The sequence below is a fragment of the Manis pentadactyla genome, chromosome 12 (genome assembly GCF_030020395.1).
Source record: "Manis pentadactyla isolate mManPen7 chromosome 12, mManPen7.hap1, whole genome shotgun sequence".
In the NCBI taxonomy this organism is placed as follows: domain Eukaryota; kingdom Metazoa; phylum Chordata; class Mammalia; order Pholidota; family Manidae; genus Manis; species Manis pentadactyla.
This window is the reverse complement of record NC_080030.1, coordinates 24,645,277-24,670,821: the sequence shown is the minus strand read 5'-3', so window position 1 is coordinate 24,670,821 and position 25,545 is coordinate 24,645,277. Positions and strand designations below refer to the sequence as shown.

Sequence of the window (25,545 nt, the reverse complement as noted above, 5' to 3'; positions counted from 1 at the left end):
ATTTTTTTACATATTGAAGATTGATGACCCCTTTGCCTCAAGAAAGTTCATTGGTGCTGTATTTCCAACAACATTTGCTCACCTCATGTCTCTGTATCAAAGTTTAATACCTCTCACAGTATTTCAAGCATTATCATTACTATTGCGTTTGTGGGGGGATCAGTGGTCAGTGATGACCATTCCCTGAAAGCTCACATGATAGTTAGCATTTTTTAGGGACAGAGTATTTTTTTTTAATTTTATTTTGGTATCATTAATCTACAATTACATGAAGGAAATTATGTTTACTAGGCTCCCCCCTTCACCAAGTCCCCCCCCATCCCTGTTCACAGTCACTGTCCATCAACATAGTAAGATGCTGTAAAATCACTACTTGTCTTCAGGAACAGAGTATTTTTTAAAATTAAGACGTGTACATCATTTTTTAGATGTTATGCTTTTGCATGTTTAGTAGACCACAGTATAGCCTAAACATGACTTCTATGTGTCTTGGGAAACCAAAACATTCATTTGACTTGTCTGATTGATATATTTGCTTTATTCTGCTTGTCTGGAACCAAAGCTGTGATATGTCCATGGTGTGCCTGTAGTAATTAAGGGCAAATGAATAAATAAATAGATTAGGCAGTGAGGGAAATACAGTATTACACTGGTGGCTTGGGACAGGCCCTGCATGAAGGCTGATATTGTCTCTTAACTCAATTATACCAGATGTCTGAAAGAAAACAGTCCTGCTTTTGGAACTAAACCCAGTCAAATGGAAGCCTGCAACTCTGACTGCCGTGGTCTGGGTGACACTTTGGTCATACGCTATGATCGTGGGCTAGATTAATTGCTCATGACAAAGTGGAACTCTAGTAAGGTTCCCATTGTCTTTGAGTTTTATTTTTTAGGTTGCGTCTATTGCCATTCTACAAAACTGTATCAGGAAATTGTGGTAAAGCCTCTTTGCTGTGTAATAGTAGTGGAAAATGACTGACCTGAGTAAGAGCTGAATTTTACAAAACATTCATTACTTCCTAAGCTCAATTATTTTGTATGAGTTTCTAGTGTAATATATAAATAAACGTAGATCAAAGGAGAAAAATATGAAAATGGATGTGACAACTTTATAGGATGGATTAATCATTTATTTAAATTTATCCATATTCTATATTGGCAGCACCAAATGTTAGGCATATGAATCTTTTTGCTGTAAGAGTCTTAGATAAGGATGTGGGTGAGGGATTGCCTGTGTGATAAAGAATTTATCCTCACTCTAAAAGCTTCTGGGAGGTAATCTCTGAGTTCCAGGAATGTCATGCTTGGTAAGAGGGTCTTGGTTTGCATGGAGATCCTGGGTCATACACTGTGTGACCTGGGGTAGGGATTGGATATACCAGATAGTCTTAGGGAGGAAATGGCCCCAACAGGAAGTCATAATGTGATTTTGGGGGAGGATTTGAGTCATGCCTTATTGGCTGACATGAGTCATGTGGGCAATCAATCATGCCTATTGATGGAGCCTTAGTAAAAATTCTGAGGCTCATGAAAACTCTCCTGATTGGCAATATTCTGAGTGCATTGAAAGTAAAGCAGTCTATGAGGCCTGGGAGGAGCAAAAATAAAGATTCTATATTGGGTTGCTTTTTGAACTCTGCCTTGTGTGAGTCCTCTATTGGATGATTTTAATCTGTACGCTTTAGCTGCAATGAATGAAACCATGAGTATGAGAGTTGTATGTCTCTCTAATAATCATCAAATTGTGAGTTGTTAAGGGAACCTCTTAAACATGCAGTTCGTGTCCCATTGGAGGCATCTTTTGGAATATACTCCTTCCAACTTAATTGTAGGCCAACTGCCACATCCTGGTTCTCAGCATTTGGTGATTCTCATGTATAAGTATTCACACAGTGATCAATTTTAAGTTACCATGTGTACAATTAATTAAACTTCAAGTATCAGTTCTTGTGAATTAGTGTGAATCAACTTCCACATACCTTCCTTGTTCCAAGTGGTTTGATAGAAATCTGTTTATTTCTAGCATACCCATAGTACCAACCTTCAAGTTTATTTTATATCCATTATTTTAGTCATTACATGTAATCTTTTATCATTGATGCTTGATGTAAAATGTGTAAAATATCCAATATTTCAATTCTGAAAATGAATATAAGAAACTTATAGAACTTTTATTATAATTACCTCTCTTATACTATCTGTGGTTGCCTAGTATTTTAATTCACCCTGTGCATATACATTTTACAATGATTATGTTTTACAGACTCAGTAGTTTGTCTAAAATTATCCTACCAATATACCAATTTCATGATTCATCAAGGCTTCTTGGACATCACTTACTCTGGATTCAGTTTATTTTAGCCCGAAGCATATCCTTTAGTGGTTCTTTCAGCAAAGATCCATGCATGCTATCTTCTCATAGTCTTTATCTGAAATGGGAATATTTGGTCAAGGTCCCCTGAAGTAAGTCTTGAAACCTGTACTTTATTAAGAGCTCAAGGTCCAAAACATATATAACCTAGTGTTGCAAAGAGCACAGGTAGGAAATTCGGTAAGAACACATCTAATTTTCCATAATAATGTTCATAGCATTCATGTACCTTCCCTTTTTCAATACTTCCAGGGGAATCATGCCAGTGGAAGCAAGGAACCACACAAGTCCATCAGGATTCATCCTCATGGGGCTTTCTGATGATGCAGAGCAAGAGTATCTCCTCTTTTCTCTGTTCCTCTGCATGTATGTGGTCATGGCCATGGGGAACCTGTCCATCATGCTGGCCATCAGCTCAGATGCCCACCTCCACACTCCCATGTACTTCTTCTTAGCCAATCTCTCCTTGGTTGACTTTGGCCTGGACACCAATACTGTTCCCAAGATGCTGGTGAATATCCAGACCAAGAGCAAGTCCATCTCCTATGCCTGCTGCCTGACCCAAATGTTCTTCTTCCATTTCTTTGGCATTGTTGACAGTGTCTTAATAGCTGTGATGGCTTATGACAGGTTCGTGGCTATATGCCACCCCTTACACTACACCACTGTCATGAGCCCCCGCCTCTGTACCCTGCTGGCCAGTACCCCGTGGTGTTTTCCTGCTTCATCTCCCTCACTCACATCCTCCTGATGACATGCCTGGTTTTCTGCGGCAACAATGAATTGACTCATTACTTCTGTGACCTCACCCCATTTCTCAGGCTTTCTTGCACTGACACCTCAGTGATAAGATGTTTGTGCTCATCGTGGCTGGGCTGGTGATTGCCACACCTTTCCTCTGCATCCTGGCTTCTTATGCCCACATCATCATGACCATTCTGCAGGTCCCCTCTGCAGGTGGCAGGCAGAAAGCCTTTTCCACCTGCAGTTCTCACCTCTCTGTGGTCGCCCTCTTATATGGGACCACCATTGGGATCTATCTGTGTCCTTCATCTGTACACACAGCCACGAAAGAGAAAGCCTCTGCTGTGATGTACACTGCAGTCACTCTCATGCTGAACCCCTTCATCTAAAGCCTGAGGAGCAGGGACCTGAAAAGGGCCCTGAAGAATCTCATCAACAAAAAATCACCTCATCTTCCTGACTGCAAGGACACCTGGGAACTTCCCAGGGAGTATCATCACAGCATCGAGGGTCTTGGACAAAAGTGTGAAATAGCATGGTTTGGAAGAGTTTAATTTTGAGTTGCAGAAGTTTAAAATGAAACCTCAAGGTGATCTTGTAACTATTTTCTCAATTACCAGGACCAGTAAGGGTATGCCTCATGGTGTCTTCCCAGAAATTTCAGTCTTGTCTTACAAGATTGGATTTATACTTGTTCTCAATCCATTTAGCACTCAACAAATATTTGTTGAGTACTTATTCTGGGCTTGGTGTTCCATGCTGGTCATAAAGTGGTGATCAGGAGAGACAAGACACCTACAGCTTGGAGTTTATTGTTTGGTGTGGGAGAAGATACTGGTCACTTAATTATAATAGAATGGAATGTGAACTTGGCAGGAAGGATAGGATACAATAGGAGCACCCAAAAGTATGTAAGGGGGAATCAGAGAAGGCTTTTCTGGGAGAGGTGATTCTAAACCAGAAAGGTTTTAATGATGTTTTCCAGGCAGATATGAAGAGAATGGATGTCACATAAAGAAAACAGCATGTGTAAAGGTGAGAGAGCAGGACATAGAGAGAGAGAAGGACGTATTCATGAAGTCAAAGATCAATTTATGGTGATAACTCAGGGATGCCAGGTCGAGAAAAGCATTAGGACCCTCCTGAGAGTGTGGACTTTCTCCTGAGAAGCAGGCACTTAGTTTGACTTCATGGGACCAATGTCAGGGAGCATGTGGATGAGATGCATGGCCTCCCCACCCTCACCTCAATCCTGTCATCTCAGGGAGAGAGCAAGATGGTGTGTGCTAGATCGAAATCATACAAGGTGAAGGAGAAAGACTTTCAGACCATGCATGGATCAAATGCAGAACCACCACCTGATGGCACCAACTTCACAGCCAAAGATGAAAGTACCCATTAAATGAATCCTGACTCTAACCAGCAGAAAGTGGAGGCAAGTCTCAGTCACTATCTGTGTCAGTAGGATGCATATCGGTAGTTGCACTGCTTATAACAGGAATGAGAGCTATTTGTTGGGTGTTTTTATTATGCAATTTTACCACATTTCTTTACACTAGCTCATTTCATCATTTGAACATCTGTATGAAGGCAATACATTTCATTTATGGCTACTGTGGAGTAATCCTAATCTTCTTATGGAGACAAAACAAAAAAAGGAAGGAGCAGTGGCTTCTCATAGGCCATAAATTTTTAAAATATTTTCTTTATGGAAGTATAGTTGATATGCAATATTATAATGGCTTCAAGTGTACAACATAGGGATTCAGCAGTTACACACATTGTTAAATCTTCATCCAAACTAGTGTAGTTATTATCTGTCACCATAAAAAGATGTTACAGAACCACTGACTATATTCTCTATGCTGCATCTTAATCGCCATGACTGATGTATACTGTGATTGAGATTTTGTGCCTCATAAATTTCCAAATGGTGCTAAGGAGCTGACATCATCTGAAGCAGAAGGGCTTTGAATAATAAAACATAAAATCTGCTCATGTTACTTTCTTTCCAGGAGAATTAAATTCAACTTGTTCTCAGTTGATCAAAGAGACCTCCAGACATGGCCCTGTTATAGACTGGAAAGATAATGTTTTCTGGTGGGTAGCCTTGTGAATAAAACTCAGAATTGAAGAAAATTGGAGTTTGCCATGGGGAGCAAGCCCATGAGGCTGGTCAGAGCACTTTTGGAAATAACCAAAAATCTGGTGGAAGCTGAGCCATGACTTTCTTCCCTCCTAAGTTTTCTATATTCTCCTGCCATATGTGTGTGGGTAGAGTTGACCCTTGAACAACACAGGGATTAGGGGTATCAATAGCTCTGCACTGTTGAAAATCTGGGCATAATTTTTGACACCCCGCAAAACTTATCTACTAATAGCCTGGTGTTGACAGGATGCCTTATTGATGACACAAACAATTAATTCACACATATTTTGTATATTCTACATACTATACAACATATTATTACAATACAGCAAGACAGAAAATGCTTTTTCTAATTGTCACAAATCTCCAAAAAGTTTTCCAATATATTTATTGAAAAAATATCTGCATATAATTGGACTTGAGCAGTTCAAATCTTTGTTGTTCAATGGTTACAATGCTGGTTGGGATGGCTGGAGAGCTGGGGAGGATTATTAGAACTTTGGGGCTCATAGAATCTTGTGAAAACCTATTTCTCTGTATCCAGATGGAGCTGAGGAACTAATTTAGCTCCCTCTACCCACTATGCAATAAAGGATGCTGCACACCAATAAAAATCTAAAATTCTGTCAGCCAAACTACCTCTGTCATGTTTTGTGTTAAGTCAAGGCCAGGACTCCAGGAGAGATCTGTCCTGGTCACCTTTACAACTTTCAACAATTGTTGCCATCAACATATGTTTTCTCCATTCATTCAGCAAATACTTACCAAATGCCTACTCTATGCACTGGCAATAAAGCAGTAAGCCAGTGACTACAAAGGTTTAGTGCAATGGGGTTTTTCAGTGAGAGGTAGAACTGTTCTGTATCTTAATATCAGAGTAATGATTTTAAAGGTGCAGAAATTCAAATGGTGCTCTACATTCCTGATCTCACAAATCTATGTATGGGATTAAATTCCCAAGAACTATACATGAGGAAAAAAAGTATTTTTGTCAATATTAATTGAAAAATAAAATTAAACAATAGAAAACAAAGCAACCATACCCAGTCCAACAGGAAATAGAAGTTAACAGAAGTAATGCATGTGTCAGATAATGACCAAAGTGAGAAGAAATTCAAAGGCAGAAGAGAGGGTATGGCAGAGACAGGTAGAGAGTATTTTAATCTGGGTATTTCTGAGGGCAACCAGTCTGTTAAGATGACTTCTGACACCTGAATGTATTTCTATAACAGAGGAGGGAACAGTTTGCCAGAAAAAGGGAATTACATAGGCAAAGTCAAGAAATAGCATTTAAATGAGTTGTCTGTGGGATTTTTTTTTTAAGATTTGTTCCCTTCTCAAACTTGGTATAAAATCCTGCAAGTGTTATAAACCTAACATATATCTTGGCTTAAGACACCAACAGTATTATCTCACAGTTTCTGTAGGTCAGAAAACTGGGAGTCACTAAGCTGGGTGACTTGGTCTAACTCTCAATGCAATCAAGGTGTCAGCAGAGATGTGGCCACACATGGCCAAGTGGGACTTGGGATCACTCCCAAGTCACTGTGAGTAGGTATCAGTTCTTTGCTGATAGAAGACAGCAGGGACTGGACATAGGGACCTCACCATAGGACAGAGAGAGGCAGAGAAACAGAGAGGCAGAAAAACATACACAGAAAGAAAGCAAGTCAACAAGTCCAGCCCACAGTTGAGAAGGAGGCATTCGGCTGGAGGAAATATCCGGGGGCAGGTCCTTGGGAACTTAGACATCTTAGAGGCTGCCTGACCCACCAGCGTCCTCCTGGCTGCCCTCCTTTCAGGAGGACTGCCTGCTGTGTCATGGAGGTGGAGGGCTCACTCAGAGCTGGACTTTGCACTGGTCTGGATGCTCGGAATTCATGCAGTTCCAAATTGAGACACAGAGGATCAGCAGAAGCACGCAGCTAGGATGTCTCATGCCCTTCAAGTCCCTTGAGCCGAAATCCAGAGACCATCTGTGTATCTGGTACAGACCTAGCTAATCATGGCTCCTTACCCCATTCCCACAGGGAAGCCACAAGCTCAGTTTACCAAGGGCTTCCCAAGTTGGGCACATTAGAAGGTGGCCTGAAAGTGTCCCAGATTTCCCATCCTTCCCACCCCTAGTGTTAGGCAGGAAAATATGTATGAGCGGGGTGGAAAGAGATAAAGGACAGAAACCTAAATTAATCAATTAAAGCTCAAAACGCCAAGAGCAACTTGGCCTGGAATGTTTGAATATTTCCCAGATAAAGGAAGGTGACTCAGCATAGCCATGTCTTTCTTGTGTTAATCATGCAGGCCCACTTACTTTCTTTACCTTTACATATATGCTGATTTTTTCTCCTTCCAGCCCTAGTTATGTACTTTGTAATCTAGGCAACTAATTTAGCATGCAGGCCCAGCCATAAACAACATAGTGAAAGGCAGGAAGGATGCCATTTTAAAGATTGTATTTTAATACCCAGAAAGTTAAAATTTAAGATTCTTAACTTACTCTTTAGCAAAAGCAATAACTCAGCCTGTCTTGGGGGCTGTGCAGGTAGCCTGTTTGATCTGCTCCCAAACCTAGATGCCAGTATCCCAGGGAGAAATCAGAGCAGGAACTTCCCTGTGTTACATTAATTCTAAGTGCCCAAAGACCACTTAACAAGTATGCACACCCAGCTCTTAGTCACATTTCTAAAGAATCCTTAAAAGGGGGAACACCCAGCCTTTCAGGGTGCTCCTCTCTCTGGGGACACACACACTTTCTAAGTGGGTAAACTTTTAATCTTAAACTTTTTCTCTTCAAAACTTTCAGGGTGCCTCTCCTTGCTGAGGTTGACTGCTGCACTTCTTCTCTCTTTAAGTTACTTTAAATGAAACTTCAACTCTGCTTCACTACTCTGTCTCTGCTCTTCAATTCTTTGTCATGGTAGGGACAAGGACTAAGGGAAATACACACTGCTCCCCAACACTAAGACTTCCTGACTCTTTACACCCTCTTCCCACCCACCTGGACAGGGCCACCTGGGCTCCAAATGCAGGAGGCCAACAGAGCTGCTGCATAGGAAGATCTTTCCAGAGAGGGAGAGAGTGAGATAAAGGTGGTGTTTGAGAGACTGAGGAAGGTACTGCAATCGTGATTAAAAATAAAACACTAGGAAGGGAAGGAGAAAAGATGGTCGCATGAGTAGTTCAGTGGAAATCTCATCTCCAAAACATATATATTTTTGAAAATATAACAAATACAACTATTCCAAAAAAGAGAGACCAGCAGATACAGTACAACAGCCAGGCTATATCTATATCTACAGGAACTCAGCATCACACAAAGGGGGTCAGACACAAGCCACGGCCTGGTGGGACCTGAGCACTGTACCCCCCACCCCAGTTCACTGGCAGAAAGAAAGGAATTGGAGCAGGGAGGGAGTAAAAGCCCAGGACTGCTAAACAACCAGCTCTAGTAATCCACACCAGGAGCACAGACATACGGAGCATGCTGTGCTGGATATTAGAGAAACAGAAAAGCAAAACATGCTAGTGGGCCCCACAACTGGCTTGCTTGGGACAAAAGAAAAGTGAGTGTTTTTGAAAATGTTAAAGGAACAGGGGCATCACAGCTGGACAAAATCATCCTGTCACATAGCCCAGAAGCTGGGAATCCTGGGGAACTTTAAGCAACCTAAACCCCTGGGCAGCAGTACAGTTCTGAAGCCCCTCATGGCAATAAAGAGCCTGCCAGTTGTTCCCCTGGCTGACATGGACACCGACACACTGGTCAAGTAGCAGTAGAATGGCTGTGCTCACCCATGGTGACAGTGCCAGAGGGGCTGAAGAGAGGCCCACATGCACTGGTGGTGGTGACGCCAGAGGGGCCTGGGAACACACCAAGCAAACCGGTGGTTGCAGCAGCAGAAGAGTAGCCCAAAGGAACCTGTGGCATTGGCAGCTGAGCAGCACATGCAAGCCCAGGGTGGCAGTGGCCAAGCCCACAGCAGCAATGGCAGAGTGGCCTGGGATTACACATGCCCCAGCAGCCACCCACAACCACCTCTGGATGAACAGTTGCCCAGGCCAGACCCAAAGGAAGTCTCCAGCACACAGCTGCCAGGTAGGGGTGATGCTCTCACAGGAGAACATACCCAGCATACCTGCCACTCCCCACAGGGCACTCCACCACTTTGATGGAGACCCCGCCCACAGCCACTTAGGGGATTAACCCGGGGGCTGCTCCAGGAATGCGGGTAACCAACAAAGGCAGCAGAGAAGGGAAATGTGACCAGCAAGCAGGAAAGGACTTTGTTCTCCCAGCTGACACACGTGCTACCTGCCTACAGCTACCTTTATCACCATGAAAAGACAGAAGAATTTGGTCCAGTCCAGAATAACCCAGACAACCCCTGAGAGAGGGGCTGGGGAGATAGAGTTAACCAAACTCCCTGAAAAGGAATTCAAAATAAATGTCATAACCATGTTGATGGATCTGCACAGAAGTATGCAAGAGTTAAAGGATTAAATTGGGAGGGAGAATACAGAAATAAAACAATCTCTGTAAGGACTTAAGAGCAGACTGGATGAGGTGCAGGAGGCCATCAATGGAATAGAAATCAGAGAACAGGAACACAGAGAAGCTGAGTCAGAGATTGATAAAGGATGCCCAGTAATGAAAGAATATTAAGAGAACTGTGTGACCAATCCAAATGGAACAATATCCACATTATGGGGGTACCAGAAGAAGAGGAGAGAGAAAAAGAGATAGAAAGTGTATTTGAAGAAATAATTGCTGAAAACTTCCCCAAACTGGGGGAGGAAATAGTCTCTCACACAACAGAATCCCACAGAACTCCCAAAATAAGGGACCAAGGAGGACAACACCAAGACACATCATAACTAAAATGGCAAAGATCAAAGACAAGGACAGAGTATTAAAGGCAGCCAGAGAGAGAAGAAAAGGTCACCTACAAAGGAAAACCCATCAGGCTATGATTAGACTTCTCAAGATAAACCTTACAGGCCAGAAGAGAATTGTATGATACATTTAATGCAATGAAACAGAAGGGCCTTGAACCAAGGATAATGTATCCAGAATGATTATCATTTAAATATGAAGGATGGATTAAACAATTTCCAGACATGTGAAAGTTGAGGGAATTTGCCTCCCACAAACCAACTGTACAGGGTATTTTAGATGTACTGCTCTAGATGGAAGCACTCCTAAGGCTAAATAGATGTCACCAGAGAAAATATAATTACAGCAAACAAAGCAGACCAACCCAATACAAACTAAAGGCAAAAAGTAAAATCAACTACTCACAAAAGCAGTCAAAGGAAACACAAAAGAGCACAGAATAAAACACCTAACATGTAAAAAATGGAGTAGGAGGAATTAGAAGGGAGAGAAATAAAGAATCATCAGACTGTATTCATAATAGCTCAATAAGTGAGTTAAGTTAGGCAGTTAGATAGTAAAGAAGTGAACTTTAAGACTTTGATAACCACTAATGTAAAGCCTGCAATGGCAATAAGTACATATCTTTCAATACTCACCCTAAATGTTAATGGAATGAATGGACCAATCGAAAGACACAGAGTAACAGGATGTATAAAAAAGCAAGACCCATCTATATGCTACTTACAAGAGACTCACATCAAACCCAAAGACATACACAGACTAAAAGTCAAGGGATGGAAAAAGATATGTCATGCAAACAATAGGGAGAAAAATGCAGGTATTGCAGTACTGGTATCAGAAAAAATAGACTTCAAAACAAAGAAACAAACAAGAGATAAAGAAGGACATTACATAATGATAAAGGGGTCACTCCAACAAGAGGATATAACCATTATAAATACATATGTACCCAACACAGGAGCACCAACATTTGTGAAACAAATACTAACAGAATTAAAGAAGGAAATAGAATGCAATGCATTCTTTCTAGGAGACTTCAACACACCACTTACTCCAAAGGACAGATCCACCAGACAGAAAATAAGGACACAGAGGCACTGAACAATACAGTAGAACAGATGGACTTAATAGATTTCTACAGAATGCTACAACCAAAACAACAGAATACACATTCTTCTCAAGTGCACATTGAACATTCCACAGAATAGAACACATACTAGTCCACAGAAAGATCCTTAGTAAAGTAAAAAAGATTGAAATTCTACCAACCAACTTCACAGACCACAAAGGCATAAAACTAGAAAGAAATTTTACAAAGAAAACAAAAAGGATCACAAAGACATGAAGGCTTATCAACAAGTTCGTAAATAATCTGGATCAAAGAACAAATTAAACAGAGATCAAGCAATATATGGAGACAAGTGAAACTGACAACATAAAGCTCCAACTTCTGTGGGACTCAGCAAAGGCAGTACTAAGAGGAAAGTATATAGCAATCCAGGCCTATCTAAAGAAGGAAGAACATTCCCAAATGAATCGTCTAAAGTCACACTTATTGAATTTGAAAAAGAAAAACAAATGAGGCTCAAGTCAACAGAAGTCAGGACATAATAAAGATCAGACAATAAATAAATAAAATTGAGAACAGTAAAATAATAGAAAAAATCAGTGAAACCAAGAGCTGGTTCCTTGTAAAAACAAACAAAATAGGTAAGGCCCTAGCCACACTAATTAAGAGAAAAAGAGAATCTACATACTTCAAAAGAATCAGAACCCAGGAAGGAAAAATCACAATGGATACCACAGAAATACAAAATATTATTACAGAATAATATGAAAATCTATATGCTAACAAGCTGGAAATCCTGGAAGAACTGGACAACTTCCTAGAAAAATACAACTTTCCACAATTGACCAAGGAAGAAAGAAAAAGTCCAAACAGACAAGTTACCAGGAACGAAATTGAATCTGCAGTAATAAAACTACCCAAGTACAAAATCCCTGGGTCAGATGAATTCACTGATAAATTTTATCACGCATTTAGGGAAGACATAATACCCATTCTCCTTAAAGTTTTCAAAAAAATAGAAGAGGAGGTAATACTTCCATTCCCATTCTATGAAGCAGGCATCACTCTAAAACCAAAACCAGGCAAAGACCCCACCAAAAAATAGAATTACAGACCAATAACCCCGATGAACATAGATGCAAAAATACCCAACAAAATATTAGCAAACCGAATTCAAAAATGCATTAAGAGGAGCATACACCATGATCAAGTTGGATTCATCTCAGGGATGCAAGGATGGCACAACATTCGAAAATCCATCAACATCATCCACCACATCAACAAAAAGAAGGACAGAAACCACATACTCATCTCCATAGATGTTGAAAAGCATTTGACAAAATTTAACATCTGTTCATGATAAAAACTCTCAAAAAATGACTATAGAGGGCAAGTACCACAATATAATAAAGGCCATATATGACAAACTCACAGCCAACATCACACTTAACAGCGAGAAGATGAAAGCTTTTCCTCTAAGATCAGGAACAAGGCAGGGATGACCACTCTCCCCACTGTTACTCAATATAGTAATGGAGGTCCTAACCATGGGAATCAAACAAAACAAAGAAACACAAGGCATCCAGATTGGTAAAGAAGAAGTCAAACTGTCACTATTTGTAGATGACATTATACTGTACATAAAAAACCCTAAAGACTCCATTCTAAAACTACTAGAAGTAATATCTCAATTCCACAAAGTTGCAGGACACAAAATTAACACACATAAATCTCTTGCTTTCCTATACACTAATGATGAACTAGTGAGAGAGAGAAATCAGGGAAACAATTCCATTCACAACTGCATCAAAAAGAATAAAATGCCTAGGAATAAACCCAACCAAGGAAGTGAAAGACCTATGCCCTGAAACTGCAAAACACTCCTAAGAGAAATTAAAGAGGACACTAACAAATGGAAACTCATTCTATGTTCTTGGCTAGGAAGAATTAATATTGTCTAAACAGCCATTCTTTTTAAAGCAATCTACAGATTGAATGCAATGCCTATCAAATTACCAACAACATTCTTCAATGAACTGGAACAAATAGTTTTAAAACTCATATGGAACCACAAAAGACCCTGAATAGCCAAAACAATCCTGAGAAGGAAGATTAATGCAGGGAGCATCTCGCTTCCCAACTTCAAGCTCTACTACAAAGCCACAGTAATCAGGACAATTTTTTACTGGCACAAGAAAAGACTCACAGAGCAGTGGAACAGAATACAGAGTCCAGATATTAAGCCAAACACACATGATCAATTACTATATGTTAAAGGAGCCATGGACATACAGTGGGGAAATGACAGCCCCTTAACAACTGGTGTTGGCAAAACTGGTCAACTACATGTAAGAGAATGAAACTAGATCACTGTCTAACCCCAGACACAAAAGTAAATTCGAAATGGATTAAAGACCTGAATGTTAATCATGAAACTGTAAAAGTCTTAGAAAAAACATAGGCAAAAATCTCTTAGACATAAACATGAGCAACTTCTTCATAAACATATCTCCCTGGGCAAGGGAAAGAAAATCAAAAGTGAACAAGTGGCACTTGTCAATCAAACTGAAGGTCCTTAGTACTGGAGGTCCTTGCCGTGGCTAGGACCTCCAGTACTAAACCTGTGCATATCAAGCTGAAAAGCTTCTGCACTACAAGGGACACTTCCAAGAGAACAAAAAGAATCCTACAGTATGGGAGAATATATTCATAAATGACAGATCCGATAAAGGGTTGACACTCAAAATATATAAAGAGTGTATGCACCTCAACAAATAAAAAGCAAAAAATTCAACTAAAAATGGGCAGAGGAGCTGAACAGACAGTGCTCCAAGAAGAAATTCAGATGGCCAGCAGACACATGTAAAGATGCTTCACATAGCTAGTCATCAGAGAAATGCAAATTAAAACCACAATGAAATGTCACCTCACACCAGTAAGGATTGCCACCATCCAAAAGACAAACAATAACAAATGTTGGAGTGGTTGTGGAGAAAGGGGAACCCTCCTACACTGCTGGTGGGAATGTAAACTAGTTCAACCATTGTGGAAAGCACTATGGAGTTTCCTCAAAAACCTCAAAATAGAAATACCATTTGACCCAGGAATTCCACTCCTAGGAATTTACCCTGAGTAAGCAGAAGCCCAGTTTGAAAAAGAAATATGATCCCTATGTTTATTGCACCACTATTTACAATAGCCAAGAAGTGGAAGCAACCTAAGTGTCCATCAGTAGATGAATGGATAAGGAAGATGTAGTACATATACACAATTGGAACATTATTCAGCCATAAGAAGAAAACAAATCCTACTATTTGCAACAACATGGATGGAGCTAGAGGGTATTATGATCAGTGAAATAAGCCAGGCAGATAAAGACAAATACCAAATGATTTCACTCATATGTGGAGTATAAGGACAAAGAAAAAACTAAAGGAACAAAACAACAGCAGAATCACAGAACCCAAGAATGGACTAACAGTTACCAAAGGGAAAGGAGGACTGGGGAGGATGGGTGTGAATGGATGGATGAGGGGAGAAAGGAGAGTGGGTATTACGAATAGCATGTATAATGTTGGTGGGGCACGGGGAGGGCTGTGCAACACAGAGAAGACAAGTAGTGATTCTACAGCATCTTACTATGCTGATGGACAGTGACTGTAATGGGGTTTGTGGCGAGGGGGACTTGGTGATGGGGGGAATCTAGTAAACATAATATTCCTCATGTAATTGTAGATAAATTATACCAAAATAAAATAATAAATCAATTAAAAAATAAGACACTAGGAACAGCAAAAATTTGTGGAGTCGCAAGTTCAGAAGAGACCATGAGTCAGGTCATGGTGAGATAGGGGACCGTGGTATATTCAGAGAAGTGTGAGGGCCCCCGGGAAAAGCAGAACAGAATATTTACAGTCAGAGCAATGTAACACTGGGCAAAGAAGTCCCTGTTGAAACTCTGTGTTAAGCATTATGCAAAGTCAAGTTCACACTAATTCTCTAGGGAAAAGATACCTGACTAAGAATATAGACATTTTCAGTGAGATCAGTTAAAGGTCAAAAGGCCAGGAGCAACTTGGCCTGGAATGTTTGAGTGTTCTGCAAGGGTATCTTGGCATGACCCATGACTTCACTGTAAACAGCCCTTGCAAACAAACAATAGCCCAGCCCACCTTGAGGGCAGGGAGGTGGTACAAGTCCACAACCCTAAGCCTTTTTTTTCATGTTCCCCCAAATCCTCAATTGCCTATAAAACCCCTAGACAACGCTCCTTCACAGACTTTCTTGTCTCCTCCTTCAGTGAGCTGGGAACTCTGTCCTTTCACTTTATCTCTACATAAAAGCCTGAACGTGAGTGTTTGTGAAGCTCATTGTTCAGCTTAGTGAGCAAGAACCCTGGCATCAAGGGCATAGTATCAGCTTTATTTGAGAGCTAGGGTCCAAGGCAGATTTGGGGAAGGCAGTCATGGTGAAGGTGCAGAGACAATATTTACAGATAAATGGCATGTTTAGGACACTCAATGTTCCCTTTGCAGATATTCATTGGGCACCTATGATGTTCATGACAAGTCTTAATCCTGGGAATGGATTAATTGGGGAACCAACAAGCAAAAATATCTCTGCCTTCCTGGAGCTAATATTCTAGTGTGAGAATCCATGAATATAATCAATCAGTACATTCAGGAAGATGTGAGGTTATGTTTTTTGAGGAACGTAAAAAATATAGGGTCATATTATAGTTTTTAAGAGCTTTATTGAGATATAGGTCACATACCCCTACATTGACCCATTTAAAGTATACAGTGCAATTGCTTTTAATATATCCACAGACCTGAGCAACCAATCAATGTTTAAATATTTTATTACCTGCAGAAGAAACCTCATACTCCATTACACCCCTACTCTCTAACAGCCAGCCCCAGGCAACCACTGGTCTATTTCTTGTTTTGATATCGAGACATTTTGTTTGAATGGGATATCCAATGTGTGATCTTTGGGACTGGCTTCTTTCCCTGGGAATCCTGTTTTCAAGGTTCATCCAGGCTGGAACAAATATCAAAAGCTGTGTAATATTCCATTATACACTGGATCTGTGATCAGATATACCGCATTTTTTTTCTCTGTTCATCAGTTGACGGGCATTTGGATTTTTTCCACTTTTTGTTTATTATGAACAACACCAGACTTACAAGGGCAAGTTTTTGTATGTACAGAATTGTTATTTTTTATAATTATTAGTATCATTATTAAGATAAAATGAACAGAGAACATGATGTTCATTCCAGGCATACAACATAATGATTAGGTATTTGTATAGATAGAGAAATGATCAGCACAATAAATCTCATTAGCATCCATCCCTGTCGTTCAAAAGGTTTTCTTGTGGTAAGAACTTTTAAGATTGCTCAGCAACTTTCAGATGTGCAATATGGGATTACAAACAATAGGTCCCTATGTCACCATGCTATACCTAGGACTGGGTGGTTTAAAATGAAGGCTTTAGGGAAGGCCTTGCTAAGAAGGTGGCATTTGAGGAAAGATCATAAAAAGTTTGCTTAAAAAGTAATAAAATAAAGGCCCTACAAACAGAGGGAGGGTGCCATTTGGATGGCCCAGGACACAGACAGTGCAAAGCTGAGGTGAGCGCAGGCTGGCATGTTCCCAGAACCACTCTGAGAGCAGAGACTGGAACATATCAGCAGAGCTAAAGAATTATCAGCTTTCTTAGCACCAAAGACATTTTGAGCAGTTTTCAGAGATGACGCAGACCTGGCACAGGGCTGGGAAGTAGAGGGATGGGGAGTAATGAGTTCAGGGAAGGCCTGAGTCATCAGCAGCAGGAAGGCTGTTGGGGGAAGGTTAACCTGGAGGTCAAGTCAACCAGGTGGGGACTGTGTAACCAGCCCAGGGGACTGACCTGGACTTTAGAAAATGAATCTGGTGATGCCCCAATTCACCCTTTATGGGAAGTTGGAACCCCACCCACCCTTGTTCTGGGGTTTCCCTGGCACTCAGGCCTGAGTTGCAAAGGCATGCCAGCTTCCTGGCACAAGTCATGTGTGGGATTAATGTATAAATCAAGTAGAAAAATCAAATGTATAATCATATATGACTTGATTGTTTTTCCTGTAATTCCTGATAAGTTATCAGGAACAGAACAAACAAGACCAAAATAGTTTCTGTGACCTAATTGCCCTTGCTATTGTTCCAATACCTTGAAAGATGTAGCACCCCAGGAGACTGGAGACAATGAAGATTAAGTTTAGAGTTAGTTAATGGTTGTGTATTAAGTCCCCCACGCAGAATTCTATTGTTGTTATGTTGAATTTGCTCAATAAATACAAAGGGTGCCCTCTCAGTGCGGCTCTTGCCCTGTTACACCTTGAGTCCCCTGGCTGGCCCTTTCAGATCTTAGATATCTCATCGCGTCTCCTCCCTTGTCTGCTGGTCAAAAGCAGGGAGGGGACTGACACGAGGTCTCAGATATCATAAAGGAACCACCAAGGAACCGTTGAATGAGATCAAATATCCCTCCTAGGCTTGGCCTCCTTGAGGGAGGGCCCCCACACTCTTCCCCTCCTGTTTCTTCAGCCCCAGTGCCCAGAAAACCTAGAAAGCCATCAGCATTCACTGCCAACAGGCTCTCTCAGCACCTTAGGGGCATGGGTTGGGTAGAGGCTTCCCCAAAGAGTCCCTGAATAAGATGTAACCATCCAGAGAGAGTCAGGTTTCAGGGAATTGGAGGAATATCCTCCAAGTAGTTCCCAGAACTAGGTGAGAGAAAAGCAAGATCTGTTTCCTTTGGAAGAGCACAGCTTCCCCAGGATGCAGGTTCTAGCGGGCTGAGCTGTTAGCAGTAAGATGTCAGGTCTCCTCCCGTCCTTTGGCAGGAAAGATGGAAGACAGTCCTCTGGAGAAATAAGACACCTTAAAGCAGCTTCCCGTACCCTCCCTCTCAGGGGAACAGGCCCTACTGAGAATTGCCTCCTCACTGGAGAAATGCCATTTCCAACAGCCATGATTTTGGAACTCATTTCTGTGATTCAGTGAGTCAGAAATGTCCGTGGTCCAGTGCACAGACTCTGCGGGATGGCTGCCAGGACTGAAATCCTGGATCTACCCTTTGCCAGCTGGGTCACCTTATGCAAAGCCCGTACCCACTCTCTGCGAAATGGGGATAATAGTGATAATGATGGCATCCGCCTCATTGGATTACAGAATAATTAAACACGGCTATGTGCACAGAGCATTTAGGGTAACACGTGGCAGACAGTAAATGCTCAGTTATTGCTAGTATTATTGATGACTTCCATCAGCAATTTTCCAGGGGTATATGGAGCTGCTTAGACTCTGTTTGAGGGTCAGTAGGAAGATGAAAAATTGGGGGCCAGGTCTGGATGGTAAGCAAGAGGGGCAGGCAATTCTGATGATCTGTGCTTTTTCCCCCATTTGACTGCAAGGCTGATTCCCAGCTATGAGGCAGGAAATTAAGGGCATCAGGCATCTGGGTCTCATGGGGAGTAAGAAGTGTGGTTTGTGGGCTTTGGGGATGAAAGAAGGGGCTTAGGGACGATGGGGAGGCTTCTCCCTGAATCTGGTGTGGGGAGCTGTTTTGGGAACCCCTTGGTCAAAGGCCTCTGAAATCCTGAAGCTTTCAGCAAACACACATGTGGCTAATGAATTTTGTCATGCTGTGGTAATAAAATCAGCAAGATTGAATGGTTGTGTCTGCCTGGGTCTGAGCAAATGGAAAGTATGGTGTATATGCTGGTATCTGCCTTCCCTGTTGTAGACCTCTCTCTTCCATTCATTTATAGAGCATATGTGAGGTCCCAAAGGATGTGATGGAGATGAACAAGGCCTGGATTGGAGCTGTGCCCATGGCAAGGACTGGCACAGAAGGGGCTCTCAGCCCAACCTGGATTGGGAGGCAGGGGAGAGAGGGAAAGTTTTCTGGGAGACTGTCCTGCACTACGTCAGGCAGGTGAAGTGCGGAGGGGTGGGTAAGCAGAAAGAGAATTCCAGGAAGTGGGTACAGAAGCCAGAAATCACAGTTGCACTGTTTGAGAAACTGGTAAAAATGTTGACAGGGTCTACTAGGCAGGTGACTTAGAAATTTCTAAAAAAAATTAATTTCCTTAAAAGCATAGAACTGAATTTATAATTTTGTTTAATTTTAAGTCAACTTTGAAAACTGAAACTTGATTTGGTGATTGTAAGTCCTTTACATACATTTGGAAACGATTGGGTTTAGGAAGCTACTCTTTTTTAAACCAAAGATTTCATGAATTTTAAATATAGATGAAGTCGTTCCAATGAAAATGTAACACCTGAATTGAGATATACCTACATGTGAAATACAGAGTGGATTTTGAAGAACTTGGTATGAAAAAGAAAAGAAAGCAAAATAAGTCATTAATAATGTGTTATGCTGAGTATATGTTGAAATGATGTTTTTCTATGGTGAGGTCAACAAAATGTATTATTAAAATTAATTTTACCTGTTTCCTTTTAGTTTTCTAGGTGTGACTACTAAAAAATTTAAAATTTCTCAATGGCTCACATTATACTTCTGTTGGATTGTGCTGGGTTAACTGTGTCTGATCCGTTTTGTGAAGAGAAGTGTGCTCTGGAAAAAACAGTAGTTTGTCAGGAGCATATATAAAAGGTACCACATGCCAGGATAAATACTTTTGTTTACTAATAATAGTAATAAATGTATATGTTGATTAGTTAATTACTATGTTCTAGTCCTATGTTGTTGACTTCTCCACCATGGCAGCCTGGACATTTGAGGCCAGAACTCTTTGCTGTCAGGGTGGCTACCCTGTGCATTGTAGGAAGCAGAGCAGCAACCCTGGCTTCCACACATGGGATGCCAGTAGCACACCCTCCCCCAGTGTGACAATGAGAAATGTCTCCAGATATTGCCAGAGGTTTCCAGACATTGCCACAAATCATATACACATGCCACTGAGGAATGTTGCTCTAGGCTAAGTAGGGGGCCTCACCTTTTTTATCTCTTTTCTTCTGTGATAGGGATAATATCCATTTTGCTGGTAGGAAACTGAGGCACAGAGAGGTTCAGTGATTTTACCAAGGTCCCACAGCAGGGTTGAAACCCAGGCCTTCTTGTGCCTGGTCCATTGACCTGGGTGCTGCTCCCTTGTTGTACTTTGGCTGGAGCAGGAGTTCAGACTGAATGTTCCTACACCAAGTCCACCTCTGGGCACCTGCATGTGCTTAAGAACTATAAACATCAGTTTCCTTATATGCAAAGTGAGCTTGTCCTGGACCCGGCCAGCCCCAAAGTGTGGTGGGATTGAAATTGTATTCCCAGGAATAAGGGCCCATAGGGCAGATGTAAGGTTTCTCATTTACTTCTGCTTGTGTTGATCAAAAGATACTCGCAGAGCAGGCCATCTGAGTCCCAGGCAGTACGAACCTCTTTACACAGCTCCCTTGTGTGCCACATCTTTTGTGCCTTCTTTGACAGGTGGGAAAATGGAATCTCAGAGAGGTTAAGGAAATTGCCCAAGGTCACACAGCTAGCAAAGAGCCAAGTCAGGATTTGAACTCTGGCATCAGGCTCCAGAACCTGTACTGATGTGTGTGGCAAATACATCAGAATTTGGAATGACAGACCCTACCCCGGGAATCCAGTTTCTCATTGCCTGACCCTGGGGTCCTGTCTGTGGTGGATCTACACCCAAACTTAGCGCTGACATCCTGAGGAGCTGAGCAGTGTCAGCCCAACCCCCGATGCTCCTGGGCATTGCCCTCCTTGGTCATGTGGGAGGAGACATTGGAGCCACAGCAACTTAGGGACAATGTGACGCTCAGTTACTAATGCTTCTTCTGGGCAGCGTTCCTACATCCTCAGGGCAGGGAGGGAAGCTACAGCTTCTGGGCACCCAAGGGAACTGGAAGACCTAGGAGCCAAAACCTGTGCTCAGCAACTCTTGGTCTGGTTTGGCTAAAACACTCATCCGTGTAAAGGGATGCTGGTCACCCCTGCCCTGGGATTCTGCATTTGAAGCGAGGAGCCTTGTACCCAACCTGTAGCCCTTAAGATGGAAGTGCCTCCTCTGGGAGGGCCTGCCTCCATTTCCCCCCCATTCGCATTAATTCCATTTTTATGAAATATTTTCATTCATTCATCCATCCTTCCAAGCATTCATGTATATATTCATTCAGCCAACACATTCTAGGTGCTGAGATAAGCAAAATTACAGAGCCCCACCCCTTATATTTCACCTCCGCTCCCATTTCTGCCTGTCTCTCCTGCTTCATTCTCTGTTCTGCAGCCACACTGGCCTCAGGCACATTCCCACCACAGGGTCTTTGCACTTTCCCCCAACAATGTTCTTCTCCAGGCATTTCCTGTGTTTTGGAACCTTGTCATCTGTACATATCACATCTTCAGGTGCCTTCCCAGATACCCTGTGTGAAGTGTCCCCTGTATCCTCCCCCTTCCTTAGTTACTGATATCTGCAATGACCTTGCTTGTATTTATTTGTTGGTGTGGAAACCATCTCCCTGTGCAGTACAGATGTCTGTTTGACCATTGGTTGTTGTGTCCTTTGTACCTAGAACACAGGAAGCTTCTCAATAAATATGTGTTGAATGGATAAAAGGATGGATGGATGGATGTGTGGAGCTCATAGGCTCAGAACAGTACAGCTATGAGAATAAATCAATGCCAAAAGTGGGCTCAGCTGCTCAAAGATAGAAGTGACAGGGAGGAACAGTAACTTCCTAAGTGAGTCAAGGGGTTATCACAGGGTCTTGTAGGACAAGCAGTGATCTTCTAACTAGTGGAGGGAAAGCATGACAGGCAGAAGGAGCAGAAAGGGTCAGCATGTGGGCTTTGGAGAAGGCAGGAGGACAGGACTGCAGGACCTGTGTGTGGAGAGAGAGAGACAGAAGTAGCACAGGGAACAGGATGTTGGGCTGGCAGAGACTAGCTCTCACAGACATGACCAGATACAAGGTGGTGTGGGACCACATCTGGGAAAATAATGGGATTATCACCAACCAATAGCCAACAGAACTTCTGTATGGAACCCCGCTGGTTGCCCCCAGTGCCATACCTCATTCTCTAAGGCTGCCCCTCTATTCCACCTTCCTAGTTTGTTCCATTTCCTTGGTCTCCACTGCTATGACTCAAATTAGGCTTACCTGACATAACCCCCTGATGCTGGGGTTCTTGTTTGCAGAGCTAAAGAATGACCTTCACAAACACTCAAGGTAGGAGAGCAAGGTACAGGCTTTTATTTAGAAATAAAATGAGAGGAAAGAGCTCCTGGCTCATGCCAGGAGGGGACAAGACAGCCTGAGGTGGTGCATTGTCAAGGGAATTTATAGGCAATTGAGGATTTTGGGGAATTGAGGGCTTAAGGTGTGGACTTGTACCACATGCCCTGCCCTCAGGGTGGACTGGATTGTTGTCTGTTTGCTAAGGCTGTTTACAGTGATGTCATGGGTCTTGCTGAGATACCCTTGCAGAACACTCAAACATTCCAGGCCAAGTTGCTCCTGGCCTTTTGACCTTTAACTGATCTCACTGAATATGTCTATATTCTTAGTCCGGTATCTTTTCCTTAGAGAATTAGTGTGACCTTGACTTTGCATAATGCGGAAAACAATTTCTATAGGGACTTTACATTGCTACATTGCTTTGACTGTAAATATCTCACCTTGCTTTTTCCAGAGGCCCTCACCCTACTCTGTCTAAGCCCATGGTCCCTGTATCAATCCCACACCCCTGTGGTCCGATTTAACTCTACCATCTTTCCTTCCAGACCTGCCTTCCCACAGCCATTGGGGCTTTTCCTGGAACCCCAGTCTCACACTGCTACTTCTCTGTTTAAATATCCTCAGCATCCATCCAGGGCCTTAGGAACAAGGCCCACATCTTTCTGGTGCCCCAGCCCCTCCCGACCAGTTAGTTCTGCAGAGCCCAGCTTTCCCTCTGCCATCAGATCCCAGTGCCCACTCCAGCAGACCCTCAAGGGCTGCGTGAGCTAAGGCAAAGTGTCTGCACCCAAGTATGTCTCCCCTGGAAAATGGAGGTAACTCCTGGTGGCCCAGGTGAAGTCCCTGGACCTACAGCACCTGAATCACCCAGGAAAGCCCGAAATGCAGATTCTGAGACTGCCTCGATTGAGATCCCCAGCTGACTCATGTGCATGTAAAACGTGAGAAGTGCTGTTTTTCTCTGAACTCCGCTGTTAAGGAAAATACTGAGAAGCCTGGACTGGATCACTGACAGAAAAAACAACCAGTACTCAGAGATCTTAGAGTATTGAGGCCTTATTTCACACTGGCGGGCTCAGAGGGGAGGAATCTCCTGAAAGTCTGAGCCCCGAACAAAAGCAAAGGGAGCGACATACATCTTTCTGCTTCCTTATCTGTAATATTCCTACATGCACAGCAAGTGAGCAGGGAATGGGGAGGGCGTTTAGGGAGTAAGAAGCAGAGTGGGAAGTGAAGGTGAGGGGGAAGTTAAGGGAGTTTCTGTTGTCTTTGCTAAGAGCAGCAGAAGGGAGCCACCTGGACTAGACTGCTGTCCTTGTAAGTTTTCCCCTATCATTCCCCCTTCTGATGTCCCTTTAAACACTTCATTTTAGGGGGCATCATCTCCTTGGTTTATGATAGGATTATAACGGCTCTGCATATACATGAGCTGTACAGAGGAAATATGTTCCCTGATAAAGTTAATGAGCCAGTTAAAGATGCAGGGTTTCACTAAAAGTTCAATGAGTAACAGAACTGCTGGCCCAGCAAGGACCATTAAAAGAGTTGTTAGCCATGGATTCTATTTTAACATTTACAGCTTGGAAGGCGCAGATGTCCCAGGGGGTTTGCACAATTGGAGGGGATTGGCACCTTTTTCAAGGGCTGATTAAAATTATAAAGGAGCAGGAGGGGCACATGTCTCCCCCACTACCCTCCACCCCCATCCACACTGCCCCAATCCTCCATGGGACACTTCTTTAGCACAGCTCTCTACCAACTTTGTGCAGTGGGAGCTGAGGACACTCAAGGGACTGAAGGCAAACCCCATAGTAATACTGCTTAATCTCATACGGAAAAATTGAGTGGTCAATATTTTGAGGTAAACTGCCTCTCTAGTTAGTGCCTTTAGGGCCTGCTTGACCTTTTCATCCCTGTCCCTTCATGCTTGGTTCTGAACTCCCCCCAACAGACATTTCAATGTGGGTGAGGGAGGTCCAGTGGACAGTGGATCTCTTTCTTCTCCTAATTGCACAGTCTGAGTCTCATTTAGTTATTGTTTTAATTCAGTACTTTTCCTGTTTTTAAGGCAAAGTATGGCACTGTTCTTATCCCAACATTTAGCAGGCATGTAGGTGTAGGCACTGAACCTGGCCGCCCATTGATCTGACTTTTTGCAACCACACTGAGGTTCCCAGGGAGTGAGGGGAAGGAAGGGAAAGGAAAGAAGGTATAAAAATAACATTACAGAGTGGTATTGGGGAGATGCAGGCTGAGGCTGTGTATAGTTTAGGAGAAACAGGTAAGCACAGCAAAACAACCTACAATTACCCAATAGACAAAAGAAAGGGCAACTTTTTGAGGAATAGTCCATTCCGGGGTGGGGGGCAACAGCAGAGAGTTCTATGTCCAGGATAAAAGATACAACTCCAGCGAGGGCCCAGATCCATGGCACACAGGTGTTTATTAGTTAGAGGGTGATCTTCGGATGTGGAGGTGAAGAGGATTCTGGAGGCCTGGCTGTGCCTTCTACTGATGTATTTTTTTTCATCTGGATTATGCGCCTTTTTTACTCTGCAATGATGGACCCATGGAATGATGCCTGCAACTTTGAGGGTAGTAGGAGTGGTTAGAGCAACAATGTGGGGGCCAGTCCACTGAGGTTTGAGGGGGTCCCTTTCTTAATCTTGGACCGAGACTGATTCCCCAGCCTGGAAGGAATGTACTGGGGTCCCTAAGGAGATCAGAGCTCTTTCTATAGTATATTGTTGCAGCTTATTTAGGGTGGCTCCCAAGGCTTGGAGCTGTTCTCTTACTCCCTTATTTCCTGTCTGGTGTAGGTTTCCTGGGAAGTTTCCTAGACATGGGGGAGGGTGTCCATACACTAATTCAAAAGGGGAAAAGCCTTGAGTCCCAGGTGTGCAGTAAGCATGCAGGAGAGCCAGGGGCAGTAGATCCAACCACAGGAGGTCAGTTTCTTGGAAAAACTTAGCTGGGGTTCCCTTGAGGGTGTGATTCATTCGCTTTACTTTCCCTGAACTTCGTGGCCTGTATGCAGTGTGGCATTTTCAGATAAT

At 42.6% G+C, this 25,545-nt stretch overlaps 1 pseudogene; it reads left to right on the top strand.

Annotated features, from left to right (window-relative positions):
- The first annotated feature begins 2,630 nt into the window (after window positions 1-2,630).
- LOC130679781 (olfactory receptor 24-like) lies at window positions 2,631-3,669 on the top strand (annotated as a pseudogene).
- The last annotated feature ends 21,876 nt before the right edge of the window (window positions 3,670-25,545 follow it).